General features: G+C 46.6%; 1 protein-coding gene across 1 annotated transcript in view; it reads right to left on the bottom strand.

Annotated features, from left to right (window-relative positions):
• LOC144595739 (fibrinogen-like protein 1-like protein) overlaps positions 1-17,946 on the bottom strand; it is a 36,509-nt gene extending 18,563 nt beyond the window's left edge. The window contains exon 1 of the mRNA XM_078403318.1: positions 17,909-17,946. The gene's annotated coding sequence lies outside the window, so the exon portion shown is untranslated. The remainder of the gene's footprint in view (positions 1-17,908) is intronic.
• Positions 17,947-18,481: the final 535 nt, after the last annotated feature.

The raw sequence follows: 18,481 nt of genomic DNA, 5'->3' as shown, positions 1-18,481 counted from the left end.
GTGACAGTCCCAGTCAGCCGTTTCAAAACATTACAACTGTTCATGACTTTCAAAGAAAGGCAACCCAGAGGAAGATGGCCATGCCCTGACAACCCAGCATATTGATTTGAGGTATAAGAAGCAAACAGAGATTGTCATCACTGAGTTCATGGTATCCAGTCAAGTAATAATAGAATGTAAAATTGTTTAGTTCAATGAATTTGGATGATGGCAGGGAGATGGGGATCCAGGATATATAAAACAATGAGTTCAGAGATTTGAACACAATTATGTTGAAGCAACAGTGGTAGAACAGGATTGATACTGAATACATCCGAGGCGAAGAAGTTTGGCATGTCCCCAACAACTCTCACCAACTTCTACAGATAAGGTCATAATGATAGTAGGATTAGGCCATTCGGCACATCCTGTCTACTCCGCCATTCAACCCTGGCTGATCTATCCTTCCTAACCCCATTCTCCTGCCTTCCCCCCATAACCTCTTACACCTGTACTAATCAAAACTATATCTACATCTGCCGTAAAAATATCCACTGACGTGGCCTGCACAGCCTTCTGTGGCAAAGAATTCCACAGATTCACCACCCTCTGACAAAATAAATTCCTACTCATATTCTTCCTAAAAGAACGTCCTTTAATTCTGAGGCTGTGACCTCTAGTCCTGGACTCTCCCACTAGTGGAAACATCCTCTCCACATCCACTCTATCCAAGCCTTTCACTATTCTGTACATTTCAATGAGGACCCTCACCCCCCCCCCCACCCTTTTGATGTGTGTTACAGAGAAATTAAACCGAAAGTCCACCCTTAGTCACCAGTGTTAAACACGGACACAGGGATCAGTTTCCAGTTGTACTCACTTTCAATTCTACTGATACCAAAAGAGACAAATGTGTACTGATGTGTCTAATCAGCAGCCAGGATGATCTACATTAGATTTTGCTACTCACAGTCCTGGTGAAATTTTCCTTCAGAGAATCGAGGAGATACGATAGGGGAAAAGTAAATGGATTTCCTAAGTTATGCAGCTGATTTTTCCAGGAAATATTATTTCTTTCCTCTGATCCTCATTTCCCACTCTCGGTGGAGATGCTAGCACACAGTGGAGGCCAAATCACTGGATGAATTTAAGAGAGAGTTAGATAGAGCTCTGAGGGCTAGTGGAATCAAGGGATATGGGGATAAGTTGGGCACAGGTTACTGATTTGTGGACGATCAACCATGGTCACAATGAATGGCGGTGCTGGCTCGAAGGGCCGAATGGCCTCCTCCTGCACCTATTTTCTATGTTTCTATGTATGAAATTGCAATCCAGTACAAATCGGTATCTTCGGGAGAAAGAGAATTAAAAATTAGAAGGCGCTGAAGACTTCTCACAGCCACTTACATTGATAATTATATTGCAGAAAATTTAAAATGCTGCAGACTCAACACCAAAGTACTGTGGAAACAAGGAACTGCAGATGCTGATTTACGATGGAAAGACACAAAGTGCTGGAGTCACTCAGCGGGTCAGGCAGCATCCCTGGAAAACATGGATAGGTGATGTTTCAGGAGAGGATCCTTCTTCAGACTGTTAGCAGGGGCCGGAGGAAAGAAAGAGACTAGGAGAGTGGATGGGCGGGACAAGGCAGGGCAGGTCACAGGTAAACACAGGCGAGGGTTTTTTGTTGATAAGCAGATGGTTGGACAAAGGTCAGAGATGAACGCACACACACAAGGTGTGAGACAAAAGGATTCGAGAGTTGTCAATTGTGCAGCTAGAGGATTGATGAGTTGCGAATTGTTTAAGAATGCAGGTGGAGAGGGTGGGGAAGGGAGAGATAGGTGCAAGGTCAGCCAGAGTTCAGGGGAGGGGGTGGGAAGAAGGGGGGGGGGGGGTGTTTATGGGGGATAGAGGGGAAGGAGAGGTGTTTTGTAGAGGTTACCTAAAGTTGCAGAATTCAATGTTCATACCATTGGGTTATAAGAAAATAACTGCAGATGCTGGTACAAATCGAAGGTATTTATTCACAAAATGCTGGAGTAATTCAGCAGGTCAGGCAGCATCACAGGAGACAAGGAATGGGCGACGTTTCGGGTCGAGACCCTTCTTCAGACTGAAGAAGTTTGGGTTGTAAGCTACCCAAGCAGAATATGAGATGCTGTTCTTTGTAGCCCTACCTTGCCAATGGAGGAGGCTCAGGACAGAAAGGTCAGTATGAGAAAGGGAACTGGAAAAAGAAAATAATTCGCAGGATTAAAGGGAAAGATGTGGATGGGATTGTTCTCGTGGATAGAATCAACTCAATGGGCCGAATAGACCTCCGTGATGTAGTGATACCATTATTCTGATAGTTACCATAGCAACGAGGTATTATTGCAGTAACAAAAATCTTTCATTTATAAAGAAGTAACGCATGTCCTTTAATTAGCTTTGAAATGCCAAATTGAATTGCTAAGCGGAGTGAATCAACTGGAAATGTCAACCATTCGGGAGAAAATGTTCAGTTGACATTGCCCTCCTTTATTGACGAGAAGCATATCGGAGGGAAAGAATTACTGCTGCCAGTTAATCATGAGTTTTGTGCTGGGTGAGAGGGCTTGATTTTAAAATATTCTCCACCTCAACAGGGCGTGCAGCGTAGGTTCACTAGGTTGATTCCCGGAATGGCGGGACTGTCGTATGTTGAAAGGCTGGAGCAATTAGGCTTGTATACACTGGAATTTAGAAGGATGAGGGGGGATCTTATTGAAACATATAAGATAATTAGGGGATTGGACACATTAGAGGCAGGAAACATGTTCCCAATTCGATTTATTCACAAAATGCTGGAGTAACTCAGCAGGTCAGGCAGCATCTCGGGAGAGAAGGAATGGGTGACGTTTCGGGTCGAGACCCTTCTTCAGACTGATGTCGGGGGTGGGACAAAGGAAGGATATAGGTGGAGACAGGAAGATAGAGGGAGATCTGGGAAGGAGGAGGGGAAGGGAGGGACAGAGGAGCTATCTGAAGTTGGAGAAGTCGACGTTCATACCACCGGGCCGCAAACTGCCCAGGCGAAATATGAGGTGCTGCTCCTCCAATTTCTGGCGGGCCTCACTATGGCACTGGAGGAGGCCCATGACAGAGAGGTCAGACTGGGAATGGGAGGGGGAGTTAAAGTGCTGAGCCACCGGGAGATCAGTTGCGTTAATGCGGACCGAGCGCAGGTGTTCAGCGAAGCGATCGCCGAGCCTGCGCTTGGTTTCGCCGATATAGATGAGTTGACATCTAGAGCAGCGGGGCTTCCCCTCCTCCATTATAGATGAGGCTCTCACTAGGGTCTCTTCTACATCCCGCAGCTCCGCTCTTGCTCCCCATCCCCCCACTCGCAACAAGGACAGGATCCCCCTCGTTCTCACCTTCCACCCCACCAGCCAGCGGATCCAACATATCATCCACCAACATTTCCGTCACCTACAACAGGACCCCACCACTGGCCATATCTTCCCATCCCCTCCCCTCTCTGCATTCCGCAGAGACCGTTCCCTCCGCAACTCCCTGGTCCACTCGTCCCTTCCTACCCAAACCACCCTAACCCCGGGCACTTTCCCTTGCAACCGCACGAGATGCAACACCTGTCCCTTTACCTCCCCCCTCAACTCCATCAAAGGACCCAAACATTCTTTCCAGGTGAGACAGAGGTTCACCTGCACCTCCTCCAACCTCATCTATTGCATCCGCTGCTCTAGATGTCAACTCATCTATATCGGCGAAACCAAGCGCAGGCTCGGCGATCGCTTCGCTGAACACCTGCGCTCGGTCCGCATTAACGCAACTGATCTCCCGGTGGCCCAGCACTTTAACTCCCCCTCCCATTCCCAGTCTGACCTCTCTGTCATGGGCCTCCTCCAGTGCCATAGTGAGGCCCGCCGGAAATTGGAGGAGCAGCACCTCATATTTCGCCTGGGCAGTTTGCGGCCCGGTGGTATGAACGTCGACTTCTCCAACTTCAGATAGCTCCTCTGTCCCTCCCTTCCCCTCCTCCTTCCCAGATCTCCCTCTATCTTCCTGTCTCCACCTATATCCTTCCTTTGTCCCACCCCCGACATCAGTCTGAAGAAGGGTCTCGACCCGAAACGTCACCCATTCCTTCTCTCCCGAGATGCTGCCTGACCTGCTGAGTTACTCCAGCAATTTGTGAATAAATCGATTTGTACCAGCATCTGCAGTTATTTTCTTAAACATGTTCCCAATGTTGGGGGAGTCCAGAACAAGGGGCCACAGTTTAAGAATAAGGGGTAGGCCATTTAGAACGGAGATGAGGAAGAACTTTTTCAGTCAGAGAGTGGTGAAGGTGTGGAATTCTCTGCCTCAGAAGGCAGTGGAGGCCAGTTCGTTGGATGCTTTCAAGAGAGAGCTGGATAGAGCTCTTAAGGATAGCGGAGTGAGGGGGTATGGGGAGAAGGCAGGAACGGGGTACTGATTGAGAGTGATCAGCCATGATCGAATTGAATGGCGGTGCTGGCTCGAAGGGCTGAATGGCCTACTCCTGCACCTATTGTCTATTGTCTATTAAAGACTGTGCTGGGCACTCAAAGTGATTGTGAGTTACATCATCAATGTATTCCTTCGTCGAAAGGTAACAGGAGATAGAGGAAGGAATTGCAGATGCTGGTTTACACCGAAGATATGAGTATGGAGTAACTCAGTGGGACATGGTCTTGACCCGAAACGTCACCCATTCCTTCTCTACAGAGATGCTGCCTGTCCTGCAGAGTTACTCCAGCATTTTGTGTCTATGAACGGGTGATCGATGGTCGGTGTGGACTCAGTGGACCAAAAATATATATATACTCGACCAAGTGGACCCGTTGGGCCCATTCCTCATAGAGGGGGAACAGGGAAGGGGAGAGGGTGTGACTGAGTGAGCCCTGGACCCAAAGCCTCTCCTGTATTGGTGTAGCACCCTCAACACCCCACTCAAGTCAAAGTCAAAGTCAAAGTCAATTTTATTGTCAATCCTCAGCCAGTTTACACAGACAGAAAATCGAAATACCGTTTCCCACAATCCCGAGGAACAAAGTGCATAAAACAAAAGGCACAGCAAACAACAATCAACATAAAATATAAAATATAAAATATAGTCACTTCAAATTTTTTTAAAAAAAGTGTCTGGTGCTGGATGTGCGTGTGTGTGGGGTGTTAAAGTCCAGGTCCCATAGGGGCAGGGGAGAGAGGAGGAAGGGAGGGGAGAGAGTTCAGCATCCTGACAGCCTGGTGGAAAAAACTGTTCTTTAGTCGGGTGGTGCTTGACCTCAGGCTGCGAAACCTTCTCCCTGAAGGCAGGAGGGTGAAGAGGCTGTTGGAGGGGTGGGAGGGGTCACCCACAATGCTCAATGCTTTGCGGGTGAGGCGGGTGGTGTAAAGGACCAGGAGTGTTGGGAGTGAGGCGCCAGTGATCCTCTCAGCAGTGTTCACTATGCGCTGCAGGGTCTTGCGGCTGGAGGCTGTGCAGCTTCCGAACCACACAGTGATGCAGCTGCTGAGGATGCTCTCGATGGCACCTCGGTAAAAAGTGTACATGATGGGTGTGGGGGCTCCCGCTCTCTTCAGTTTGCGGAGGAAGTAGAGGCGCTGCTGGGCTTTCTTGGCGATGGAAGCCCCTTATCCCCCCCTCCTCCCCCCACTGATCCACTCCATCCCCCTACCCACCCCCACTTGCACCTCTCCTGCCCCCAGCCCCACTCCCTCCAGCCCTGCCTCCACCCCTATTCCCCCCTCCCCACCCCTATTCCCCCCTCCCCTCTCCCCACCCCACTCTCCCTGCAGCACCCCACTCTCCCCCACCCCAATGTTCCCTCCTCCCACCCCCTCAATTCCCTCCTCCCCACCCCACCCTGCCCTCCTCCCCAGCCCCACTCTCTGCCCCACCCCCACTCTCCCCTCCCCCACCCTCCCCCACCCCCTCCTCCCCCACTCTCTCCTCCCCCACTCTCACTCTCCCCCACCCCCCCTTTCCTACCCGCTTTCCCCCCCACTCTCTCCTCCCCCACACTTCCCTCTTCCCCATCCCCACTCTCCGCTGACCCCCACTGTCCCCTTCCCCCCCACCCCCACTCTCTCTACCCCCACCACCACCCCCCTCCCTCCACCCTACCCTGCCCCCCCCACCCCCGCTGTCCTCCTTCCCCCACCCCTCCTTCCCCACCCCCACTCTTCCCTCCTCCCCACCCCACCCTGCCCTCCTCCCCAGCCCCACTCTCCCCCCTCCCCCACTCTCTCCCCCCCCCCCCCCCATCTTACATAAGTGTAGGTGCTGGTCTGGCGGCCATCTTACGTGAGGACCAGCCCCGATTACGCTTGCGCTGGTTTTTAAAAACTTTAAAATGTGAATAACTTTTAAAATATAACACCAATTTCAATAAAACTACCATTTTTGCCATTAATGCGACGACGGTGAATAAGATGGGCCTAAAATTGTCACGCTGTCTTGTACTGTTTTGGCTGAAGTTCGATCACAAACAAACAAACAAACAAACGAGAGTTTTAGTATATTGATATAGGATGCAGTTAGTAAACATACCACCAGGGTGTGTACCAAGACATCAGGTGTTTTGGTGTGTGTACTTATTCTATGAATCAATGCACATGGATTATTCTGTGCAGATATCACCATATCACACTATTATTATATGTAGAATACTGCATGCAAGTAAATATCTTTACAGTTCTATACAATCTATACAGTTCCTCCCCATGTTGTGAAACGGTTCCATTCCTGAGAACAGTCTGTAACCCGAACAGTTCGCAAGTCAGGAATGTGACCACAATCCAAATTCTCACATGGCAGAAGGTGTTTGCAGCAGTGAGTTACCCCATGGGAATAGGTAGTTTAGTTTAGCAATATAGTGTGGAAACAGGCCCTTTTGCTCACCAGGTCCATGCTGACCAGCGATCCCCGCATCCTAACATTATCTTACACACACTAGGGGCAATTTACAATTATATCAAGCCAATTAGTCTTTCGTCTTTCTAGTGTGGGAGGAAACCAGAAGACCCTGAGAAAACTCATGCAGGTCCACGGGGAGAATGTACAATCTCTGTACAGTGAAGCAATCATGATCAAACCTGGTTCTCTGGCACTGTTAGGCAGCAACCCTGCTGCTATGCCACCGTGCCACAAAGTCCAGAGAATAATTTAAATCTTGCTTGCCATTCTTTATAATAAAGCCAATATTATCAAATTTAATACAGTAGACGAGGGTTTAAGTACTATTGTAGAAACAAGGAACTGCAGATGCTTGTTTATAAAACAAGACACAAAGTACTCGAATAAACTCAGCAGGTCAGGCATCATCCCTGGGGAACATGGATAGGTGATGTTTCACGTCGAGACCTTTCTTCAGACTGAAGAAGGGTCTCGACCCGAAACGTCACCCGTTCCTTTTCTCCAGAGATGCTGTCTGACCTGTTGAGTTACTCCAGCTTTTTGTGTCTATCTTCGGTGTAAACCAGCATTTGCAGTTCCTTCCTTCACCAGGATGTTACCAGCGATGGAGTGTTTCAGTCATGAGGAGAGATTGAATAATGTGGGAATGTATCCCTTGAAGTGGAACAGTAAGGGGGAGCTGATAGAACACACGATCATACGACAGGTCCCATTAAGTTCTGCCTCAACTGAGTCAGAGACCCGCTGGGATTTCTGTTATGAATTACTCTCTTCAGATACGGAAAAGCCCAAAAATGAGGACCCTTCTTCAGATTGTGTCAACTTCAGACTTTAAGTAGTATTGACAGTTTTATAAAGGACACTGCTTCTAGCCCAGATTGCAGGTATCTAGATAAGATTCATAACTGAGATATTAACAAGTTAACTAGAATGTAGACAATCGAGACTGCAGATTCTTGAATCTTGAGTGAAACATAGAAACATAGAAAATAGGTGCAGGAATAGGCCATTTGGCCCTTCCAGCCAACACCGCCATTCAGTATGATCATGGCTGATCATCAAGAAGCAGTACCCTGTTCCTGCTTTCTCCCCATATCCCTTGATTCCATTAGCCCTAAGAGCTAAATCTAACTCTCTCTTGAATACATCCAGAGAATTGGCCTCCACTGCCTTCTGTGGCAGAGAATTCTGCAGATACACAACTCTCTGGGTGAGAAAGGTTTTCCTCATCTCAGTTCTAAACGGCCTACCCCTTATTCTTAAACTGTGACCCCTGGTTCTGGACTTCCCCCAACATGGGGAACATTTTCCCTGCATCTAGCCTGTCCAATCCCTTAAGAATTTTTAACGTGAGAAACATTGTGCTGCTCCCGGCTAACTGTGAGGGGCGGCAGAAGCTCCCTGCGAGCTGTGGCCATACCTCGGCAGTAGGCCTCAGTCACCCCTTGCCAAACCACGAACCCACTAGGAGTCATCCGAGGCTCGACTCCTGCACGACCCCGTAGACCGGGACCCGGTGAGGAGGAGTGCGACGGCGGCAGACGCTGGACAAAGGGCCATTTTCAAGATGGTGGCGGACGGAGGAGAGGATCGGTGTCGCCAGGACAACGGGCCTTCATGGCCAAGATTAGACTGGACTCTTAGGAACTTTGAAACTCTGTTGGCGCCAGAAATGCGGTGACTCTTTGAGTGCTGTCGATATTCTACGCCTCACCTGCACATAGGGGCAATTTACAGTGGCCAATTAACCTGCTTGTCTTTGGGATGGACACAAAAAGCTGGAGTTACTCAGCGGGTCAGGCAGCATCTCTGGGGAAAAGGAATAGGTGACGTTTCGGGTCGAGTCCCTTCTTCAGGCCAGGTCTCGACCGGAAGCGTCACATATTCTTTTTCTTTAGAGATGATGTGCGACCCGTTGAGTTACTCCAGCTTTTTGTGCCTGTCTTGAATATTCATACCGCTGGGTTTAGTTTACTTTAGTTTAGAGATACAGTGCGGAAACAGGCCCTTCCGCCCACCGAGTCCGCGCCGACCAGCGATCCCCACACTATCCTACACCCACTAGGGACAATTTACACATACACCAAGCCTACAAACCTTTATGTCTTTGGAGTGTGGGAGGAAACTGAAGATCACGGAGAAAACCCACGCAGGTCACGGGGAGAACGGACAAACTCCGAACAGACAGCACCCGTGGTCGGGATCGAACCCGGGTTCTCTGGCGCTGCAAGTGCCATTAGGCAGCAACTCTACCGCTGTGCCACCATGGCACCTGTGCCAGGTTGTAAGCTGTCCAGCGATAAATGTGGCGTTTTGGGATTTTGATGTGAAACCGGAGCACCCGAAGGAAATTCATGCAGTCGTAGAGAGAACGTGCATTCTCCACACAGACATCACCCGAGGTCAGGACTGAACCTGGATCTCAGGTGCTGTGAGGCAACATCGGTTTCTGCTGTTGAATTTTAATCATTCTGGTATTCGTAACGATCCCAAGTATGATATAATGATGTCTAATCTTAGTTTCAAAATGTGGTTAGCAGGGAAAGGAAAGAGTATAGTGAGAAATTTATCATGTCATATCTGCACAGAAAGTCAGTCCACATCAGATAAAGTTGGAGAGAGTTTCAGGATAGAGCATTCAGGTCTGGGAAAAAAACGTGAAGGTCAATGGTGATATTAGCTGGTGTGAATAACAACTTGGCTGAAGCATTATGAGGCATGAGTTAGAAGATGTTCAAGTATGTTCAAGTCCCAACAATAGAACCTGAGAATATAAATTGAAGGAGTGTCAAATTTCAAAGTTGTCACTGGTAGGATGTTGTTCCCTGTCGCACGTCTGAACGTGAGCGTGCTGTTTTTTGACTGACTGCAAGACACAGCATGGAAACAGGTCCTTTGGCCCATCAGGTCCACGCCGACCATCGATCGTCCGTTTGCGTAGTTCTGTGTCATCTCACTTTCTCAACCACTCCTTCAGATCCAGACCAGGGACAATCTCGCGGCCAATTAACCTACAAATCCACACGTCTTTGGGATTATGGGAGGAAACCGGAGCACACGGACAAAACCCATGTGGTCACAGGGAGAGCTTGCAGACTGCACACAGACAGCACCTGAGGTCAGGATCGAACCCGAGTCTCTGGCACTGTGAGGCAGCAGCTCTACCAAATGCGCCACCGTGCCTTCCCATTTTAAGACTAACTTTGTTATTGCTAGCCTGAGACTCTCTCTAACTCCTAACCCCTTTCCCTATTTCTCTAGAAGAATGAGGAATTATCTAGGTTCCCTGGTTAAAATTCAACCAAAATTGGCTAAAAACAATTTATGGGATCTTTCTGTGTTGAAATGCACGACGTATCACAGCAGTGGATGCACTTAAAAAAAGTGATTCCTTGGTTGTGAAGTGCATCAAACTAACTAAATATCTATGGGCGGCATGGTGGCACAGTGGTAGAGTGCTGCCTTACAGCGCCAGGGACCCTGGTTCGATCCTGAACACGGGTGCGGAGTTTGTAGAGACTTTCAAGAGAGAGCTAGATAGAGCTCTTAAGGATAGCGGAGTCAGGGGGTATGGGGAGAAGGCAGGAACGGGGTACTGATTGAGAATGATCAGCCATGATCACATTGAATGGCGGTGCTGGCTCGAAGGGTCGAATGGCCTCCTCCTGCACCTATTGACTATTGTCTATTGTACATTCTTCCCATGACCCCATGCCTTTTCTCCGGGTGCTCCAATTTCTTCCCACATTCCAAAGACATACAGGTTTCTGGTTTAATTGGCTTCATTAAAAATTATAAAATTGTCCCAAGTGGCTGGGATAGTATGGGAGTGATCGCTGGTCGGCACGGACTCGGTGGGCCGAATGGCCTGTTTCCGCACCGTATCTCTAAAGTCGAAAGGAAATTAAATGAATCAAATCCATCTTCGAAAGTGAAAAGTGGATACAGCACGAGTCTGTTTTCTGTCTTTGTGCAGTTATCGATGTCAAAAATATCTACTTTTTAAAAAATGACCGAACATGCAGAAATGCCCATTTAATGTTGAACTGTCTTGAATTATGTCAACATAATTTATGATTTATGTTAAATATATGTGCAGAGTAATATTTTCTCAACAAACCGAAATATCCCTATTTGTTTGGAATGATGGATAAAGAAATAGTGTTTTAATTCAAGAAGAAACAATATTCCTTTGTGGGCCACATGAAGTTCCTTTCTAAAATATTTCTCTTTTGCATGTCTCATCCATCAAAAGATTGAAAGTAAGTAAGTAAATGAAATCTGAAATCTTTAGCCTAAAACAAAACACTGCTCAATGTTATAGGGGAGGTTTGAGTTGTTTTTAATTAAATGTGATTGAACGGTTTTTGGTTCTTTCTTGGCAGAACAAGATGCTATTGTTCGGTTGTTTAAAATATTTAAGGCCATCACTAAGTCCAAGTTGGGAGTGTAAGGAAACAAGGGGGTTTTCCATGACCCCTCAATGATCCGCCAACAATTTATATTGCACAAAAGCCCATTTAATCCTTGCTAAGTTATGGACTATTCGGGAAAAAAATAAATGTTTCCTGTTTTTAAGCTACAACTCGATTAGGTCTTGATACTTTTGTAGAGCTGCTCTATTATAGGCTTAGGATTCATTTGTGCAACATGCAAATTATAAGCCATGTTCTTCTCCTCTCATGAAAGATGACACTGAATAATTACAATGTGCCATATGGAGGAGTTTGCTCTCAAAATAAATGCCAAGATGATTGTGTTAATTCTGATGGTTGGCACCAACTGTCAGCCCAGCATACCATTTCTCCGAATGCATTGTTCCGCCACTAATCCTACAGTTTCCATTATATCCAAAAAATATCACCATCCTTCCACATTAAATCAGCATTCTTGATGTCTTGGGAGAGGCACTCCCTTGTTTGTTTTGTCGATTGAAAGACACGGCATGGAAACAGGCCCTTCGGCCCAGCGAGTCCACGCCGACCTATCGATCACCCATTTACTCTTGTTCTACCTTATCCCACTTTTTGCACCCGCTCCCTGCACATTAGGGGCAATTTAAGGGGCCAGTTAACCTACAAACCCGCACGTCTTTGGGACGTGAGAGGAAACCGGGGCACCCGGAGGAAACCCATGTGGTCACCGGGAGAACGTGCAAACTCCACACAGCCAGCACCTGAGGTCAGGATCCAACCTCGGACGCTGAGAGGCAGCAGCTCTACCAGTTGTGCCACTGTACCACCCCTAAATATTGGTTATTCGAATAATCAATTTCCTCTAGCGAGGAGACCAATAACTAATTGGCTCAGATTTAAGGAATCCATGTTGATTGAAAAATTGGGGACACTACTGCATCACTCTTTGCATCACTATTTAGACAATAGACAATAGGTGCAGGAGGAGGCCATTCGGCCCTTCAAGCCAGCACCACCATTCAATGTGATCATGGCTGATCATTCTCAATCAGTACCCCGTTCCTGCCTTCTCCCCATACCTCCTGACTCTGATATCCTTAAGAGCTCTATCTAGCTCTCTCTTGAATGCATTCAGAGAATTGGCCTCCACTGCCTTCTGAGGCAGAGAATTCTACAGATTTACAACTCTCTGACTGAAAACGTTTTTCCTCATCTCAGTTGTAAATGGCCTACCCCTTATTCTTAAACTGTGGCCCTTTGTTCTAGACTCCCCCAACATTGGGAACATGTTTCCTGCCTCTAACGTGTCCAACCCCTTAATAATCTTATACGTTTCGATAAGATCTCCTCTCATCCTTCTAAATTCCAGTGTATATAAGCCTAGTCGCTCCAGTCTTTCCAACATATGACAGTCCCCCCATTCTGGGAATTAACCTAGTAAACTTACGCTGCACGCCTATTTCTGACTATTTCTCTCCCCTTTTTTTTACAAATACCTGGTTTATATGCAGTTTTATATATGCTTGCTACATGTATATTTGACGTTGTCGTCATCCAACTGTTGATGTCCACCTCCAAGCTTAAGGCAGGAAGTCTACCATTCTCACCCATTCTTGTCCATCTGTGACAGTAATTTGATAGTTTCTAAAGTGTTCCAGGCACTAAACTAAACTATAAAGAATGATAATATGTGCATATAGGGTCTGTTTTTATGGTTTGGGGGATTGTGAAGGCCTGACTTAAGGACTGGGTTTCTTCAAACCTTTAGTTACACTTCACTCAACAAATCCTAGGATTGTCAAGGATTTTAATACTGCAAGAATTATTTCATAATCATGCTAAGTTCTCATTAATATAATGATTCTGTGGGTTATATTGAAAAATACCATCTATATCTCTTAGATAACACAACTCTAGAGGCATGGATGGGATAGGCAGTACCTTTTTCCCAGGGTGAAAATGTCAAAGACGAGAGGGCATAGTTCTAAGGTGTGTGGGGCAAAGTTTAAAGGAGATGTGTAGGCAATTTTCTTTTTACGCAGAAGGTGGTGGGTTCCTGGAACGCGCTGCCAACAATGGTGTTGGAGGCAGATACAATAGTGGCATTTTTGAGGCATTTAAATAGGCAGGTGGATATGCAAGGAACGGAGGGATATGTATCATGGGCAGGCAGATGAGATTAGTTTATCTTGGCATCATGTTCAACACAGGCAACGAAGGGCATATTCCTGAGCGGCACGTTTCTATAGGTGGACACAAAAAGCTGGAGTAACTCAGCGGGTCAGGCAGCACCTCTGGAGAAAAGGAACAGCTGACGTTTCGGGTCGAGGCCCTTCTTCAGACTGAGAGTCAGGTGAAAGGGAAACAAGAGAAAAAGATGGTACATAGAACAAGTGAATGAAAGATGTGTAAAAAGCAACAATGTGTAGAGCTAGAGGGCAGGAGAAATCACAGAGGGGGAGCAGTTAGAGAGGGTGTTGCAGAACTCGTCGGAGAGTGGAGGAGAACTTCTTCAAAGTAGTTCACCTTGAGGAGATTTTGCAGTGGACAGAACTCTCATCTATGTTCTGTATTCTATGTTCCAACCTGCGGAGAGGCAGGGAGTCATTTACAACAATGACTAGAATAACATGGTTAACTGTACACTAGTTTCTAGCAATATCACAATGTAATGTGTCACAAAATGCTGGAGTAACTCAGCAGGTCAGGCAGCATCTCTGGAGAGCAGGGATGGATGACGTTTCGGGTCGAGACCCTTCTTCAGACTGATATCTCCAGAGATGCTGCCTGACCTGCTGAGTTACTCCAGCATTTTGTGAATAAATACCTTCGATTTGTACCAGCATCTGCAGTTATTTTCCGACACAATGTAATGTGAGTGCGTTTTGACTTTAGAGTTTAGAGATACAGCGTGGAAACAGGCCCTTCGGCCCACCGAGTCCTCGCTGACCAACGATCCGCACACATCAACACTATCCTACACACACTAGGGACAATTTGCACTTATACGGAGCCAATTAAGCTACTAACTTGTACGTCTTTGGAGTGTGGGAGGAAACCGGATGCCTCGGAGAAAACCCACGTGGTCACAGGGAGAGCATACAAACTCCGTAAATGCAGCACCCGTAGCCAGGATCGCATCCGGGTCTCTGGCGCAGTTAGCGCTGCAAGGCAGCAATTCTACTGCTATGCCGCACCTTCCACTATTTTAATAGCCACAAGACCTATGCTTTTGTTTATCCCCTTTACACACTTGCATCGCGCACTATGAGATGCCAAAAGTGCACTGGACATCAGCGTACGTGGCAAAATTTGAAATGGTGGTGTCCCCCACTGTTCATTGAGCATAAAGGAATCAATTGTGTCCAATCCACAAAGCCTATCAATCGAAATAACACATGGATCATTATTCCATCACAAAGTATTACCTACCGGAAAATTTAAGTGCGTTGTGTTACAGTCATAAGTTATAGTGGAGAGCTGATGTCAAATCTGAAACACTGAGAGAGCAAGGAAATTATTGTTGGTAGTGGAAATCTGACATAAAGCCAGAAAGCGATGAAATTTACTCAGCTGATTAGGCAGCTTGTTTGGAGAAAGGGACAGAGTTCAATATTTTTCATGTAATGAAATTTCTTTAGGATTGTTTCTGAAACTTTTTCTTTCTCTATTTCACAAAGTGAGGTGGAACACATGCCCCAATCAGCAGCAGCGGTGCTGATGTGAAGATGGTTGGGAGATTCACGTTTCTTAGCATAAATAACACTAACGATTTGTCATGGACCAACCACATTGAAGTTACAGCCAAATAAAACACACTAACACCTCTCTAACCTAAGACATTTTGCATGTCTCCAACAATTTTGACCAGCTTCTAGGAGAGCTTGGCTTGGTTCAGGAACAACTCTGCCCAACTCTGGAGTACTGTGTGCAGTTTTGGTCTCCAAATTTGAGGAAGGATATTCTTGCTATTGAGGGCGTGCAGCGTAGGTTTACTAGATTAATTCCCGGAATGGCGGGACTATCATATGTTGAAAGACTGGAGCGACTAGGCTTGTATACACTGGAATTTAGAAGGATGAGAGGAGATCTTATCGAAACGTATAAGATTATTAAGGGATTGGACACGTTAGAGGCAAGAAACATGTTCCCAATGTTGGGGGAGTCCAGAACAAGGGGCTACAGTTTAAGAATAAGGGGTAGGCCATTTAGAACTGAGATGAGGAAAAACTTTTTCAGTCAGAGAGTTGTGAATCTGTGGAATTCTCTGCCTCAGAAGGCAGTGGAGGCCAATTCTCTGAATGCATTCAAGAGAGAGCTGGATAGAGCTCTTAAGGATAGCGGAGTCAGGGGGTATGGGGAGAAGGCAGGAACGGGGTACTGATTGAGAATGATCAGCCATGATCACATTGAATGGCGGTGCTGGCTCGAAGGGCCGAATGGCCTCCTCCTGCACCTATTGTCTATTGTCTATTGTCTAAGACTTCAAGACATTTCAGAGTTGTGGATGTAGCCCAGTCCATCACATAGTCATCATCGTCTCTATCTAAACTGCATGCTGCTTGAGGAGAGCTGCCAACATAATCAAGGAGCTTTCTTCATCCCGGTCATTCCCACTTCTCCCTTCTCCCATTCAGCAGAAGATACATAAGCTTGAAAGCACCTGCCATCAGATTCGGGAACAGCTTCTTTCCTGCTCCGAACTTATTAAAGCTCTGAACGGTCCACCCATAAGTTAGGATGTAGTCCTGATCTTCCAATTTTCCTCAATGTGAACATTGCAACTTCTTCGCTGAAAGAATGCTGCAATGAGGGTGTCCAAAACCAGGGGCCACAGTCTAAGAATAAAGGAGATGCCATTTAAGGTGAGATTTCTTTTTTTCACCCAGAGAGTTGTGAATTTGTGGAATTCTCTGCCACAGAAGGCAGTGGAGGCCAATTCACTGGATGAATTTAAAAGAGAGTTAGACAGAGCTCTAGGAGCTAGTGGAATCAAGGGATATGGGGAGAAGGGAGGCACAGGTTACTGATTGTGGATGATCAGCCATGATCACAATGAATGGCGGTCCTTCTGTAGTTGTATAGGGCCCTGGTGAGACCACATCTGGAGTATTGTGTACAGTTTTGACCTGCAAATTTAAGGCTTTGCAGCGTAGGTTCATGAGGACAATCCCTGGGATGGCAGGACTGTCATATGAGAAAAGATTGGAAAGACGGCTTGTATTCACTGGAGTTTAGAAGGATGAGAGGGGATATTATAGAGACGTATAAAATTATAAAAAGACTGGACAAGCTTGATGCAGGAAAAATGTTCCCAGTGTTGGGGGAATCCAGAAGCAGGGGGCACAGTCCAAGAATAAAGGGGAGGCCATTTAAAACTGAGGTGAGAAGAAACCTTTTCATCCAGAGAGTTGTAAATTTGCAGAATTCTCTGCCACAGAAGGCAGTGGAGGCAAATTCACTGGATGAATTAAAAAAAAGAGTTAGATAGAGTTCGTGGGGCTCGTGGAATCAAGGGATATGGGGAGAAGGCAGGCACAGGTTACTTACTGATTGTGGATGATCTGCCATGATCACAATGATTGGCGGTGCTGACTCGAAGGGCCAAATGGCCTCCTCATGCACCTATGTTTTTATGTTTCTAATGCTGTGACGCTATATTCTTCACTCCGGTATTTTTCTCTTTGCACTACTGTTGTACTTGTGCACGGCTTGATTGTACCCATGTACAGTACGATTTGGATGACTGAATAGCACGCAAACCAAAACTTTTCACAGTATCTCGGTAACAAGTGACAACAATAAACCAACACCAATTTCACTTTACCGGTTAGTGAAAGGCCTGGATAGAGTGGGTGTGGAGAGGATGTTTCTGCCAGTGGGAGAGTCTGGGACCAGAGGCCATAGCCTCAGAATAAAAGGGCATATCTTAAGAAAGGAGATGAGGAGGAATTTCTTTAGTCAGAGGATAGTGAATCTGTGGAATTCATTGCCAGAGAAGGCAGTGGAGGCCGTTAATGGACAATTTTAAGGCAGAGATAGATAAATTCTTGATTAGCACGGGTGTCAGGGGTTATGGGGAGAAGGCAGGAGAATAGGGTTGAGAGGGAAAGACAGATCAGCCATGATTGAATGGTGGAGTAGACTAGATGGGCCAAATGGCCTAACTCTGCTCCTTGAATTTATGAATCTTAGGCATGTGAACTGACAGTGAACTTGTGAAAAAAGAATGCTGGCTTTGGAGATGTGCTCTCAGTACTGATGCACAAGACTGCTTGTCTGGTTTATTTTATGTGTCTGCAGGGTAGGGAATTAAACCTCTTCACTTTCTCTTCCAGACTGAAACACACTTGCGGCCATTTGTTTTATCATATCATATATATACAGCCGGAAACAGGCCTTTTCGGCCCTCCAAGTCCGTGCCGCCCAGCGATCCCCGTACATTAACACTACCTACACCCACTAGGGACAATTTTTACATTTACCCAGCCAATTAACCTACATACCTGTACGTCTTTGGAGTGTGGGAGGAAACCGAAGATCTCGGAGAAAACCCACACAGGTCACGGGGAGAACGTACAAACTCCTTACAGTGCAGCACCCGTAGTCAGGATCGAACCTGAATCTCCGGCGCTGCCTTCGCTGTAAAGCAGCAACTCTACCGCTGCGCTACAAGAGTGTAAAGCTTTTGCTTTACAAGAGCTTTGTGGTTGGCCTGCTGCAAAAATAGATGCAACCAGTCCTGCCTCCACATGCAAATATTTGCATGTTTTAGAAATGCAGCAAAACTTGGCAACTCCTTCTTGGTCCGACATCAATCAAAGTGAAGCAGTACGATCTGGACATTTTGGTGCAACAACGCAATGTTTGTTCATCAATGGGCTATTGGTATTCCTGGCAAAAACAGGAACAATTCAAATCCCTTAGTGCACTTGAAAAGGCATTGCCAAGTTACTGTGGTGCAGGAAATCCCATTGTGTTATTATAGAGTTGTAGATTTCTCAGGCCACAGAATCCATGTTGATCTTGAAAAACTCATCTACACTCCATCCAAGATTGCAAGAAACTGCGGCGAATTGTGGACGCAGCCCAGACCATCTCACAAACCCACCTCCCTTCCATTGACTCCATCCGTACCTCACGCTGCCTCGGC

The sequence above is a fragment of the Rhinoraja longicauda genome, chromosome 8 (assembly GCF_053455715.1).
Source record: "Rhinoraja longicauda isolate Sanriku21f chromosome 8, sRhiLon1.1, whole genome shotgun sequence".
Taxonomy (NCBI): Eukaryota; Metazoa; Chordata; class Chondrichthyes; order Rajiformes; family Arhynchobatidae; genus Rhinoraja; species Rhinoraja longicauda.
The sequence above is the reverse complement of the archived record's forward strand: the minus strand, read 5'-3'. Positions and strand labels throughout refer to the sequence as shown.